The sequence below is a fragment of the Hylobates moloch genome, unplaced genomic scaffold, assembly GCF_009828535.3.
Source record: "Hylobates moloch isolate HMO894 unplaced genomic scaffold, HMol_V3 SCAFFOLD_15, whole genome shotgun sequence".
Taxonomy (NCBI): domain Eukaryota; kingdom Metazoa; phylum Chordata; class Mammalia; order Primates; family Hylobatidae; genus Hylobates; species Hylobates moloch.
Genome location: NW_026652290.1, coordinates 12,874,353 through 12,887,122, shown reverse-complemented (window position 1 = coordinate 12,887,122; position 12,770 = coordinate 12,874,353). Strand labels below are relative to the sequence as shown.

Genomic DNA, 12,770 nt, shown 5'->3' with positions numbered 1-12,770 from the left:
AACTCCAGCAAGCATAAAACGCATTTCCACGTGGCTTTGGAATGTATGACTTATGCGTCAGCTTAGGGCCAAAGGGCAGGGAGGAAGCATCCGCTCAAAGGCATGTGCCAGGGCTTTGTGGATACTTCCACCCCCTTGGGGGCATCTTTGTGGAAACTTGGGGTATGGATGGGTGAAAACGGGGAGCCTGTTTATCTGCATGTCCATGGTGTACACTATTCAAATAGTCTTGCTTAACCTTTGAGGCCAGATGCTAAGGAAAGATCAAGGCTGTAGTTCCAGGAAACAAGCCATTAGCTCTATTGGTCAACCAGAAGGCACCGGGGTGGGCAATGGCACCAGGGTTGAACACAGGATTTGGTCTCTGCCTCCAGGATGTTTCCAGAAGGGTAAACTGACCTTTAATTAATAAATTTGCTAATCGGTCTTCACCACTAGGGATGCTTCTCGTTTGCCACAATCTTTTGTGTTGCTCTCTTGTAGGTGACTGACGTTCCTAATATGCTCTTCAGAGAAAAACATTTCAATGTGCTTGTCTTATTTCAGCAAAGGATTGAAAGCTGGAGGGGTTTGGAGGAATCCAGCTAGTTATAAAACAGGTGTAGTCAACAAAGCAGACAATCTCCTTGCAAAAGATTCAGGAATTAGGAGAAAGAAAAAGATTGGCTGAGAGAAGCCCCTTCGTGTGGCCACTTAAGGAGCAATCCCCTCTTTCTGTTGTAGAGACTAGTTGGCTAGTGCAGGCTACACCCTGGGTTCTGGCTCTAACAGGAAGACACAATTATATATGCCAGCCACGCAAAGGATCACGGGTCCACAGACCTTGTATTCTAAAGGGATTTATCTTAAAAGGGTCTAGAGTGTGAACAAGCAATTGTAAAATATTTATAAAATATTTATGTATCACCGACAACGCAGATACTGTCTTGCTATAAATCTCAACTTCTCACTGGTACTGCTAGGAGTGGGCAAAACTTACAAAGATCTGACTGGCATTCTCTCGGCCACTAGGGTTGTGTACTCTAATTATGAGATGCACATGCTTGTATCAAACAGGTGTGTTGTTTTTTATCTGCACCGGCAAAGGCTGAATTCTAGGATAGCTACTCCTGAAGCCCCAATATTCTTCAGCAATACCTGCTCCCACTAATGGATAGTTATTCTAAGTTAAACATAATACTAATAACAACAACAATAACATCTCCTATTTATTGAGCCCTTACTAAGTACCAAGTTAAGTGCTCCTCACCATAATGATACATGCTTCCTGGCATTATCTCATTGAATCCTTATGACAACCTCTCAAGTTAGCCACTATTGTCCCCATTTTTCAGACGGGGAAACCAAAGCTCAGAGAGGCTAAGTAATTTGCCCCCAAGTCACATAGCTAGAAAATGATACAGCCGGCCGGGTGCAGTGGCTGACGCCTGTAATCCCAGCACTTTGGGAGGCTGAGGTGGGTGGATCACGAGGTCAGGAGTTCCAGACCAGCCTGACCAACATGGTGAAACCCCATCTCTACCAAAAATACAAAACTTAGCAGGCGTGGTGGCGCATGCCTGTAATCCCAGCTACTCAGGAGGCTGAGGCAGGAGAATCACTTGAACCTGGGAGGCGAAGGTTGCAATGAGCCAAGATTGAGCCACTTCACTCCAGCCTGCATGACAGAGTGAGACTCTGTCTAAAAAAAATAAAGAAAGAAAATGATAGAGCCAAGATCTGAATGCTGGTCTGACTACACAGCCAGCACCCTCACTCACTAAACCTAGGGCAATGGTTCCCATTTTGAATATGTATTAGAATCACTGGGGATCTTTTAAAAAATACCCATGCCAGCTGGGCGCGGTGGCTCACGCCTGTAATCCCAGCACTTTGGGAGGCCAAAGTGGGCAGATCACCTGAGGTCAGGAGTTCAAGACCAGCCTCAACATGAAGAAACCCCGTCTCTACTAAAAATACAAAATTAGCCGGGCGTGGTGGTGCATGCCTATAATCCCAGCTACTCGGAGGCTGAGGCAGGAGAATTGCTTGAACCTGGGAGGTGGAGGTTGCGGTGAACCGAGATCACGCCACTGTACTCCAGCCTGGGCAACAAGAGCGAAACTCCGTCTCAAAAAAAAAAAAAAAAAAACCCATGCCAAAGTCTCTTTCCCAGAGATTGTGATTTAATCAGCCTGCAGTGAGGCTCTGACATCAATATCTTCTAAAACTCTCCTGGGGATTTAGTGTGCAGAGCACCCATTCCCAGGGAAGGAGGGCGAGGGGCAAGATCGGGAAGAGAACACAGCACATTTCAAAGTTAAATGTAGCTAATAATCGTCGTCACTGCAGGCTTTCTGTTGCCCGCGCCTTTATACCTCTATGCCATAGCATCATAAATATGACCTTATAAGTCACAGTAAGAACAATAGATAATCCATAAATGAAACTTCTAATCACTGTTTAATTTCAAGCACTATTCATTCATTTAGATAAGCCTCCATACTTTGATCAGGCACTGGCACATTACAATTGTTAGTTGCCTTCGGCTTTCTGTCGAGAAATGCATGTCTTATGGCCATGAGAATGCATTTCTACGCACTCGTGGTTACTTGTGAGTCTAATTAAAGCAGAATCTCTTAAAGCAATAAATATTTAGCCACAGCAACCAAAATATAAACAAAACCATGATTCATGAATTTGCTTATTTGTGCTTCTCTGGTTACGGAAATGAAGTGGCATTTTATGATGCATCAAGACAGGGGCAGGCTGAGGAAGACTCACCACTGCCCACACGGAGGAACAGTGGTCTTTCTTGGCTGGGACCCAAGGGCCATGTTTCACTGAGTCAGAAAGGCAATGCAGCGAACAAGGAAATTTGCAAATTTCTCCATACAAAAGAATCACCAGAAGAGATCCCATCTAAGACATGGATTTCTGGGTCCTATTCCCAGGAATTCTAATTTAATAAGTCTGGGGTGGGGCTCTGATTCTAGGTAATTCTGATGTCCGTGGTCTGAAAACCAGAGTTGAAGAAGTATTCAAAGAATAATTAGGACGACGCCTTTGGGGGCAGGCAGGTCTCCAGTGCCACCCCTGCCAACCAAGTGGCCTTGGGCAGAATTCATAACCTCCCTCAGTCTCAATCATCTCAACCAGGAAGCAGGGAAATGATTGTACAGTTGACCTTTGAATAACACAAGAGTTAGGGCACTGACTCCCAAGCAGTTGAAAATCTGGGCATAACCTTTGACTCTCCCAAAACTTAACTACTAATAGCCTTATGTTGACCAGGAAGCCGTACCAATAACATAAACATTTAATTAAGACACATTTAGTATGTTATATGTATTATATACTGTAGACTTATAATAAAATGAGCTAGAGAAAAGAAAATGTTAGTAAGAAAATCCTGGCCAGGCACAGTAGCTCAAACCTGTAATCCCACCACTTTGGGAGGCCAAGGCAGGAGGATGGCTTGAGCCCAGGAGTCCGAGACCAGACTGGGCAACATTGTGAGACCTGTGTCTCCACAAAATAAATAAATAAATAAATAAATAGCTAAGTGTGGTAGTCCCAGCTACTAGGGAGTCCTCGCTGGTAGTCCAAGTTACTTGGGAGGCTGAGGTGGGAGGATCGCTTGAGCCCAGGAGGTTGAGGCAGCAGTGAGCTCTGATTACATCACTGCCCTCTAGCCTGGGCAACACAGCAAGACTCTGTCAACAAAAAAAGAGTAAAGAGAGAAAGAGAGAAAGGAAGGAAGGAAGGAAGGAAGGAAGGAAGGAGGGAGGGAGGGAGGGAGGGAGGAAGGAAGGAGGAAGGAAGGAAGGAAGAAGGAAGGAAGGAAGAAGGAAGGAAGGAAAGAAAAAGAAAATTGGAGGAAAGGCAAAACATTTTCTATTCATTAAGTGGAAGTGGATCATCATAAAGGGCTTCATCCTCATTGTCTTCATGTTGAGTAGGCTAAGGAAGAGGAGGAGGAGGAAGAGGAAAGGTTGGTCTTGCTGTCTCGGGGTGGCGGCGGCAGAAGAAAATTCATGTATTAAGTGGACCCACGCAGTTCAAATCTGTGTCGCTCAAGGGTCAGTTGTATTTATCTCACAGGGTTGTGGGAACAGTTATATAAGATAGTGTACATAAAGCTTTAAGCAAGGTACTTTTGCATAATGCCTGCCAGAGAAGTGCCAACCAAATTACCTGTAGGGAGAAAATAGCAGAGATCACAACCTCCGACAGTTTGGTTTGGCATGCATAGTGTTTTTCTTTTAACTAATGCTGAATGTCATTTGACAGGGTCCTCTCTCCAGTTTATTGAATTCCTAACACTGCCCATGACTGACAAAAACAAACATGTGTTCCTTTATATCACCTGCCTGGCCCACAAAGGCATTAGCATTTGTGACTGGGTACAGTGCCTGTTCTGAGGAGTGCACATTCTAATAACCTTCTAAAGAAGCAGGCTTTCAGCCCAATGCAGTGGCTCGCACTTGTAACACCAACACTCTGGGAGGCCGACGCAAGGAAGATCACTTGAAGCCAGGAGTTCGAAACCAGCCTGGGCAACAAGCAAGACCCCTCTGCCCCATCTCTGTAAAAAAAAAAAAAAAAAAAAAAATTGTAATGTTCCAGGTATGGTGGCACACACCTGCAGCCCCAGCTACTAAGCTACTAGGGAGGCTGAAGCAGGAGGATTGCTTGAGCCCAGGAGGTCAAGGCTGCAGTGAGCCATGACCATACCACTGCACTGCAGCCCGGGCAACAGAGTGAGACCCTGTCTCTACAAAAATAAAATAAAAATAAAATAAAGAAGCAGACTTTGTTTCTAAGTGTAGTATGTCCCCTTGCCAAGGATGCCTACAGTGTACTCGTTTTCTAGAAACACAGGGCAGCCTGGCCTCTATTCAGACCCAGGACTCCGGCTGGCCTGGGGTGGCCCTGAGTATGGGATGAGGACATTCCACCAAGCCTGGTGGCCAAAGGCCCAGAAAGAGACACAGTTTGACTTCCTCTGGGTCCCTATCAGCAGGCCCTGTCCCCAGCCAGGGCCAACAGCCAGAGTCCCTTATCCCTTGCTCTGTCACCTCACAGCACCTCTGACTTTTCCCTGCCCCACCCCCTACCCCAAACTGGACAGAAGGCCCAGGATGCAGAGACTGCTTCCCAGTGGGAAAGGTTATGCAACAACCTGATAGCATCAAATTACAAACAACCAAGGTCTCCTAGGAGCCTGGATGCCAAATTCAACAGAATGTTTCCTCATCACCAAGGGGGAGGAAGGAACAGTTCTGCTCTTCAAATAAAACAAGAAAAGATTTTCCAGACAGAGGAGCAGTCAGTTAGGGGAAAAACAAGGTGTTGGTTCTGTTCTGGGTAGGAAACAGATCTGGCATGGAGAAGGGAAGGCGGCTGCTGGGAGAGCCAGGCCTCCTGGACCAGGCTGTGGGCTCAGAGACAGCAGGGGTGTCTAACTCATGCCCTTCTTCTTCGGGAGAAGGCAGGGCTGCTTTGCTCTGCCTCCGCCCCAGTTCCGTTTCTCCTCGCCCCTGCAGAGTAGAAGCCAAGTGGAGCATTCTCAGTCCACACGCACGGGGTGAAAAGATGACTCCAGGAGACGCTGCCTCATCCCATCAGCTGAGCTGGGCGGCTCAGCCAGGAAAGGAAAGGGAAGACAAGCAGGGGGGGGCCTGGGGGCCCTGAGAACAGGGGAAGACAGCGCGTGGCCTGACGCAGCAGCCTGGCTTCAGGCAGAAAGTTGCACGACTCCGGGTACTGTTTGTCCTACTCCGTTGCGAAAACATTGACCGCCTTCTCTCTTTCATCTGCTCTTGAGTCTGGCCCCTGTACAGTGAGACGTGCAGACATCCCACTGATGGGGAACTGGGTGAGGAGGAGCAGGTGACCAGAGGGACCCCAGACCCCTTGACTCACAGGACATGGCCACCTGCCGAGCAGGGTGCTGCCTGGCTTCCCAGAGCCCCAGCAGCATTCCAGGCAGAGAGGAAGAAGGAGGCTGTGGAATAGTTAGTTGACAGGAAGCTGCTTTGGAGAATGAGAAAGAAGAAGTATTTACCCCCAGGCAGCAGCCTTTCAGGCAAAGTTCACTTTCAGACTCCCAAGAAAAGAAGGGAATGACATCCAGCTCTAGCCCAATCATGAGTTCAAGTGCTGTCACCCACCGATCCCACGTCAAGCCACAGAGTTAGTGGGAAGGCCTTGCCCCAAAAAAGAATGTTATCTTGAGGTGCCTGAAATTCAGCTTCAGAACAAAGTTTCCCAAGAGATCCTGAACACTTTTAAAGTTATCTGTATGCAATTTAAGTTGCCTGATCCTTTTGTGGGGGAATCTTTTTCAGGGTGTTTGCCAATCCCCTTCTAATGCTTCTATGGGTGGGGTCCTGCCAGGTTGTTTCAGCCAGGAATGAAGAAATTGAGTCTAATGGGGGTTATCATTAGAGGCCAGGCGCAAGGCTGGGAACCTCCTGTGCAGTACCCCCACTGATTCTCCCAACAGTCCATGGAGAATGGTCCACAACCCCACCTAACGAGAAGGGGATGCTGAGCCCTGAGCTGAGTCAAGATTCAAGCCCAGCCTGAGCCTCCAAACCCTCTCTGCCTCCCACAGATGTAGAAAGATTCAGACTGTTGCAAGGGCTAAATAAAGACGTTTTCCTTGAAAATTAGTAGGTTCAAAGAGCAAGATAGGATTTTCCAGGTGGCTGAGCAGTCGGGTATAACAAGGTGTGCGTGAGAGCAGTCACGTGACTTGGAGAATGAGCCAGTTAGTCATGATGGTCAGAGGACGTGGACCCCTCCATTGCTGGCTGGCTTCGGGGATGTCTTCCATTCTCCTTGGCCTCAGTTTCCTCATTTGTCCAATAAGGTGGTTGGAATAAAGATTGCTGAGGTCGGCCAGGCATGGTGGCTCACGCCTGTAATGCCAGCACTTTGGGAGGCCAAGGTGGGCGGATCACCGGAGGTCAGGAGTTCAAGACCATCCTGGCCAACACGGTGAAACCCCGTCCCTACTAAAAATACCGGACATGGTGGCAGGTGTGGTGGCACACGTCTGCAATCCCAGCTACTCAGGAAGCTGAAGCAGGAGAATCGCTTGAACCTGGGAGGTGGAGTTTGCAACGAGCTGAGATCGCACCACTGCACTCCAGCCTGGGCGACAGAGCAAGACTTTGTCTCAAAAAAAAAAAAAAGAAAAGAAAAAAAAGATGACTGAGGTCTTTTCCAGCTTTGGCATTCTTTGAACTTGGGGATATTCCTGGAGATTTTGTCACTGGCTTCTCTCATTGGTCATTTTTGGATCAGTGGAAATGAGACTGGTACTTGCCCTTCTCCTTGTTCTCAGCTCCCCCGATATAAGAGGGATCTTTTTTAAAAAAAGTGAATAGTATGCTGGAGGGGGAGTGGGAAAGGGTGAGCAACTGTTTAAAGGATATGGGGTTAAATAAAATAAATATATACATTTTAAAAGCTAGGCATAGGCCAGGTAGAGTGGCTCATACCTATAATCCCAACATTTTGGGAGGCTAAAGTGAGAAGATTGCTTGAGCCCAGGAGTTTCAGACCAGCCTGGGCAACATAGCAAGATCCCATCTCTACAAAAAAAATTTTAAAAGGTAAAGAAATATTAGCTGGGTATGGTGGTGCATGCCTGTGGTCCCAGCTACTTGGGAGGCTGAGATGGAGGATTGCATGAATCCAGGAGGTTGAGGCTGCAGTGAGCTGTAATGATGCCACTGCATTCTAGCCTGGGCAACAGAGCAAGACCCTATCTCAGAAAAAAAAATGCAGGGGGCACAGTGGCACACTCCTGTAGTCCAAGGTACTCAGGAGAATGAGGTAGGGGGATCCCTTGAGCTCAGGAGTTTGAGGCTGCAATGAGCTATGATCGCGCTATTGCACTCCAGCCTGGGGGACAGAGCAAGACTATATCTCTAAAATATTAATAAATTAATTAATTAAAGGATATAGGGTTTTCTTTTAGGGTGATAAAAGTGTTTTGGAACTAGACAGACGTGATCGTTGCACAACATTGGGAAGGTGCTAAGTGCTACTTAACCGAACAATTTAAAACATTAATTTTATGTGATGTAAATTTCACCTCTATATTTAACACTAAATAATGTCCCTCCCACTCTTAAAATCTTCCCATGGTTCCACATTTCCTTAGAATAAAAGCCAAACTGAAAAGATTGTTGAACGCTGGCCCCATCTCTCGCTATTCTCCTTGGTCGCCACAAACTCCAGACTCACAGACACAGGGGCAGCTCCAGGGAGCGTCTCCTACTCCCCAATGTTCCCACCCCTGCCCGGGCTGCTGCCCTCGCCTAGAGCCTCTTCTCCTGCCAATCCCTGGCTGTCTCCTACTCATTCTTCAAAATGCGAACCACCCCCAGGGAAGCCTATTTGCTACCTAATATAGTAGCCACTAGAAACATACGGCTACTGAGCCCTGGAAATGTGGCTGGTGTGACCAAGGAATTGAATTTTAATTGAATTGTATTAATTTTAATTTAAATAGCCATATGTGGCTAGTGCCTGACATACTAGACTGTGTAGCTCTAGACAGGTGGTTCTCAAATTTTAACCTGCCCCAAGGGGACACGGATTCCTGGGACCCATCCCGAGTGTTTCTGATTCTTTTGGCCTGGGGTAAAGCCCTAAAATTTGTACTGTTAACAATTTCTCAGGTGGTGCTAATGATGCTGGTTAGGGACCACACTTTGATAACCACTGGTCTAAAGTTGAAAGTTCTACACTCAGATGATTCTAGACTCATGGTCTAGATGTAGATGTTATGGACTGGTGGTTCTCAAAGTTCGGTCCCTGGACCAGCCGCATCAGTGTCACCTAGGAGCGCCTTAGAAATGCAAAACTCCCATCAGCAACTCAGCCCTCTTGGGTCAGAACTGCATGTTAGCAAGATCCCCAGGGGACTGTCTGCACATTAAAATCAAAGAAACACTATTCTAGACTGTCATTTCTTGCGGTCGGGGCTTTGTTATCTTTGTAGCACCAGCACTGAGCATAGTTTCTGGCACACAGTAGGTGCTCAACAAATAGGAAGAATAGAAAACAATAGGCACTCAACAAATGCTTGCAGGAGGAAGGAAGGAAAGGAGAGATGGAAGGTTGCCCAGCCAGTAAATGTATTTTATTTTTCTGTTTTCTTTTTCTTTTCTTTCTTTTTTTTTTTTTTTTTGAGACAGAGTCTCACTCTGTTGCCCAGGCTGGAGTGCAGTGGTGCAATCTCGGCTCACTGCAACCTCCTCCACCTCCCAGGTTCAAGTGATTCTCCTGCCTCAGCCTCCTGAGTAGCTGGGATTACAGGTGCCCACCACCATACCTGGCTAATTTTTGTATTTTTAGTAGAGACGGGGGTTTCACCATGTTGGCCATACTGGTCTTGAACTCCTGACCTCAAACTATCTTCTTGCCTCAGCCTCCCAAAGTGTTAGGACTACAGGCATGAGCCACTGCACCTGGCCAGCTAGTAAATGTATTTCTCATCATTCCCTCAAAGAATGGGGTCCCAGTCCACATCCTTAAGCCTGACTCACTATTTCAAAACTGCCTCATAAAGGGAGAAGAGATCAATAAGGCAAGTCCTCAGATAGGAGATCAGTAGGTCAATTCTTCTCCCCACGGAGAAGCCACTTACTTATAGATCCTTCCCCCTATATCCATGGTCTCCACATCTTCTGGACTCTTAACCTTGGGGCTTCTGACACCAGGCTCTTCCAGGCGATCTGAACACTGAAGATGACAGCCTGGCCCAAGGGTGTTCCAGGTACAGAAAGGAGGAATTGTAATCAGCTAATGCAACAAACCACTCCCATTTATGCTGTATTTCTCTAGGCTCTTGTTTCTTTTTTCTTTTTTTGGTGACGGAGTCTCACTCTGTCACTCAGGCTGGAGTGCAGTGGTGTGATCTCGGCTCACTGCAAGCTCCGCCTCCCGGGTTCATGCCATTCTCCTGCCTCAGCCTCCCGAGTAGCTGGGACTACAGGCGTCCGCCACCACGCCCGGCTAATTTTTTGTATTTTTAGTAGAGACGGGGTTTCACCGTGTTAGTCAGGATGGTCTCGATCTCCTGACCTCGTGATCCGCCCGCCTCGGCCTCCCAAAGTGCTGGGATTACAGGTGTGAGCCACTGTGCCTGGCTGGCTCCTGTTTCTTGACACACCTCCATCCACCTCCAGTCCTCCTTAGCATCTTCTCTTGACCCAACTCTCCAGAAATCACAACTAAATCACAGCATTTTTTAACTGAAGAGGACCAAAAAGATCTATACATATACATATAGAGAGAGAGTGAGAGTGAGAAACACCAATACTCCAAGAGATAAAATAATCTGGTCAGTGAGAAGGTTAGTGGGAGGTGGTACTCAGCCCTCCTGACCCCAACTCAAATTTCCAGACACAAGATATGGCCACAGTCCTGCAGCCACTTGCTCCTAAAGTTCTCAAGATATCTGATCCAAGGGACACCAGGTTAAAATTGAAAAATAGGCCGGGCATGGTGGCTCACACCTGTAATCCCAGCACTTTGAGAGGCCGAGGTGGGTGGATCACCTGAGGTCAGGAGTTCAAGACCAGCCTGGCCAACATGGAGAAACCCCGTCTCAACTAAAAATACAAAATCAGCCAGGTGTGGTGGCAGGTGCCTGTAATCGCAGCTACTTGGAAGGCTGAGGCAGGAGAATCACTTGAACCCAGGAGGCGGAGGTTGCAGTGAGCCGAGATCGTGCCATTGCACTCCAGCCCGGGGAACAAGAGTGAAACTCCATCTCAAAAAAAAAAAAAAAATGAAAAATAAAAATGATCATGGCCGGGCACGGTGGCTCATGCCTGTAATCCCAGCACTTTGGGAGGCCGAGGCAGGTGGATCACTTGAGGTCAGGAATTCAAAACCAACCTGGCCACCATGGTGAAACCCCGTCTCTACTAAAAATACAAATACAAAAACAAACAAACGAAAAATTAGCTGAGCGTGGTGGCACGCACCTGTAATCCCAGCTACTTGGGAGGCTGAGGTAGGAGAATCACTTGAGCCCAGGAGGTGGAGGTTGCAGTGAGCCAAGATCGTGCTACTGCACTCCAGCCTGGGTGACAGAGTGGGACTCTGTCTCAAAAAAAAAAAAAAAAAAAATCAGCATTTCCTTCTCTGCACCAGAATCGAGGTGCACAATGCTTCAGTTTCTAGGTAACTGCAATTATCCTGCCAGACTAATACGATGATGGGAGTGCTAGTGGAGACCACCTGGAGACAGCGGAGGGCCGTAGGTCAGGATTGAGTTTGACAGCAGGGAAAACAGCCTGATATGGTTTGGCCCTGTGTCCCCACCCAAATCTCACAATGAATTGTAATCCCCAGTGTTGGAGGAGGGGCCTGGTGGAAGGCGACTGGGTCATGAGAGCGGATTTCCCCTTTGCTGTTCTCACGATGGTGAGTGACTTCTCATTAGCCTTGGCTGTTTAAAAGTGTGTGGCACCTTCCCCTTCACTCTCTTCCTCCTGCTCCAAACATGTAGGACATACACGCTTCCCCTTCGCCTTCTGCCATGATTGTAAGTTTCCTGAGACCTCCCTAGCCATGCTTCCTGTACAGCCTGTGGAACTGTGAGTCAATTAAACCTCTTTTCTTTACAAATTACCCTGTCTCAGGTAGTTCTTTATAGCAATGTGAGTTTATTTTATCTCTTGGAGTATTGGTGTTTTGACAGATAGATAGATAGATAGATAGATAGATAGATAGATAGATAGATAGATAGATAGATAGATAGATAGATAGATAGATAGATAGATAGATAGATAGATAGATAGATGACAGATAGACAGAACAGGCAGACAGACAGATACACCTTTTTGGTTCCCTCTAATTCAAGAACGGTGCGATTGTGTGTATTAGTCTGTGGACTAATACACAGTCCCAGATCTAAAATTCTGTCCCACACATTCCTCAATGGGGGTAAACTTGCCAGGTCCACCTCTGAACCCCTTGGACACAAATACCTCCTAAACATTTAATTTATATGAAACAAACAATACCAGTTTATTGTGGGGGGAAATTCACCCCTTCAACTCTCCCTCTGCTGCCCAGAGGTAATTACTGCTAATGTTTTGTTACCCTTTATTGACTCTTTCAAGGTTTTTTTGAGTCTACGTATGATTATTTTTATATAATAAAATCATACTTTACATATTGTTCCATATTGGAACCTACTTTATTCATTAAAAAATATTTCATGTAAATGTCTCCAAGTCAATAAATATGAATTATTTTAGTGGTTCTTTGTTATTCCTTTTAATGGCGGTATAATAAATTCTTTAAGCACTAGCTTCTTGCTAGACACTTGGGTTATGTCCAACTATGAAAAAAAATTCACTGCAATGAGCATCCTTTTTCATATGTCATTGAGTATGTGCCTAATTATTTCCTTAAGACAAATTCTTACAGGAGGAATTGATGCATCAAAAGATATGTGTATTTTTCAAGCATTTGGTCCATATGTCAAATGGTCCCCAGCATGGCTGCAGTCTCAGAAAGTGAAGTCGTTGTGGCAAAGCTCTCCCAGAGCAGATGGGAGCTGAGTTGGAAGTTGAAAGATGTTGAAATAGAGACAGAGGCAGCTGTGAAAAGCAGTGTGGTACAGCAGGGTGAGTACCAACTTTAACTTCAATGCAAAACCTGGCTCCCTCCTCACAAAATGTGTGACATGAGCAAATTACTTACCCTCTCTGAGCCTCTCTCTTTCTTTCTTTTTTTTTTTTTGAGAC

At 46.4% G+C, this 12,770-nt stretch overlaps 1 protein-coding gene across 5 annotated transcripts in view; it reads right to left on the bottom strand.

The window, feature by feature from the left end:
- ARSG (arylsulfatase G) overlaps positions 1-12,770 on the bottom strand; it is a 186,525-nt gene that overhangs the window by 62,821 nt on the left and 110,934 nt on the right. The window lies entirely within an intron of this gene.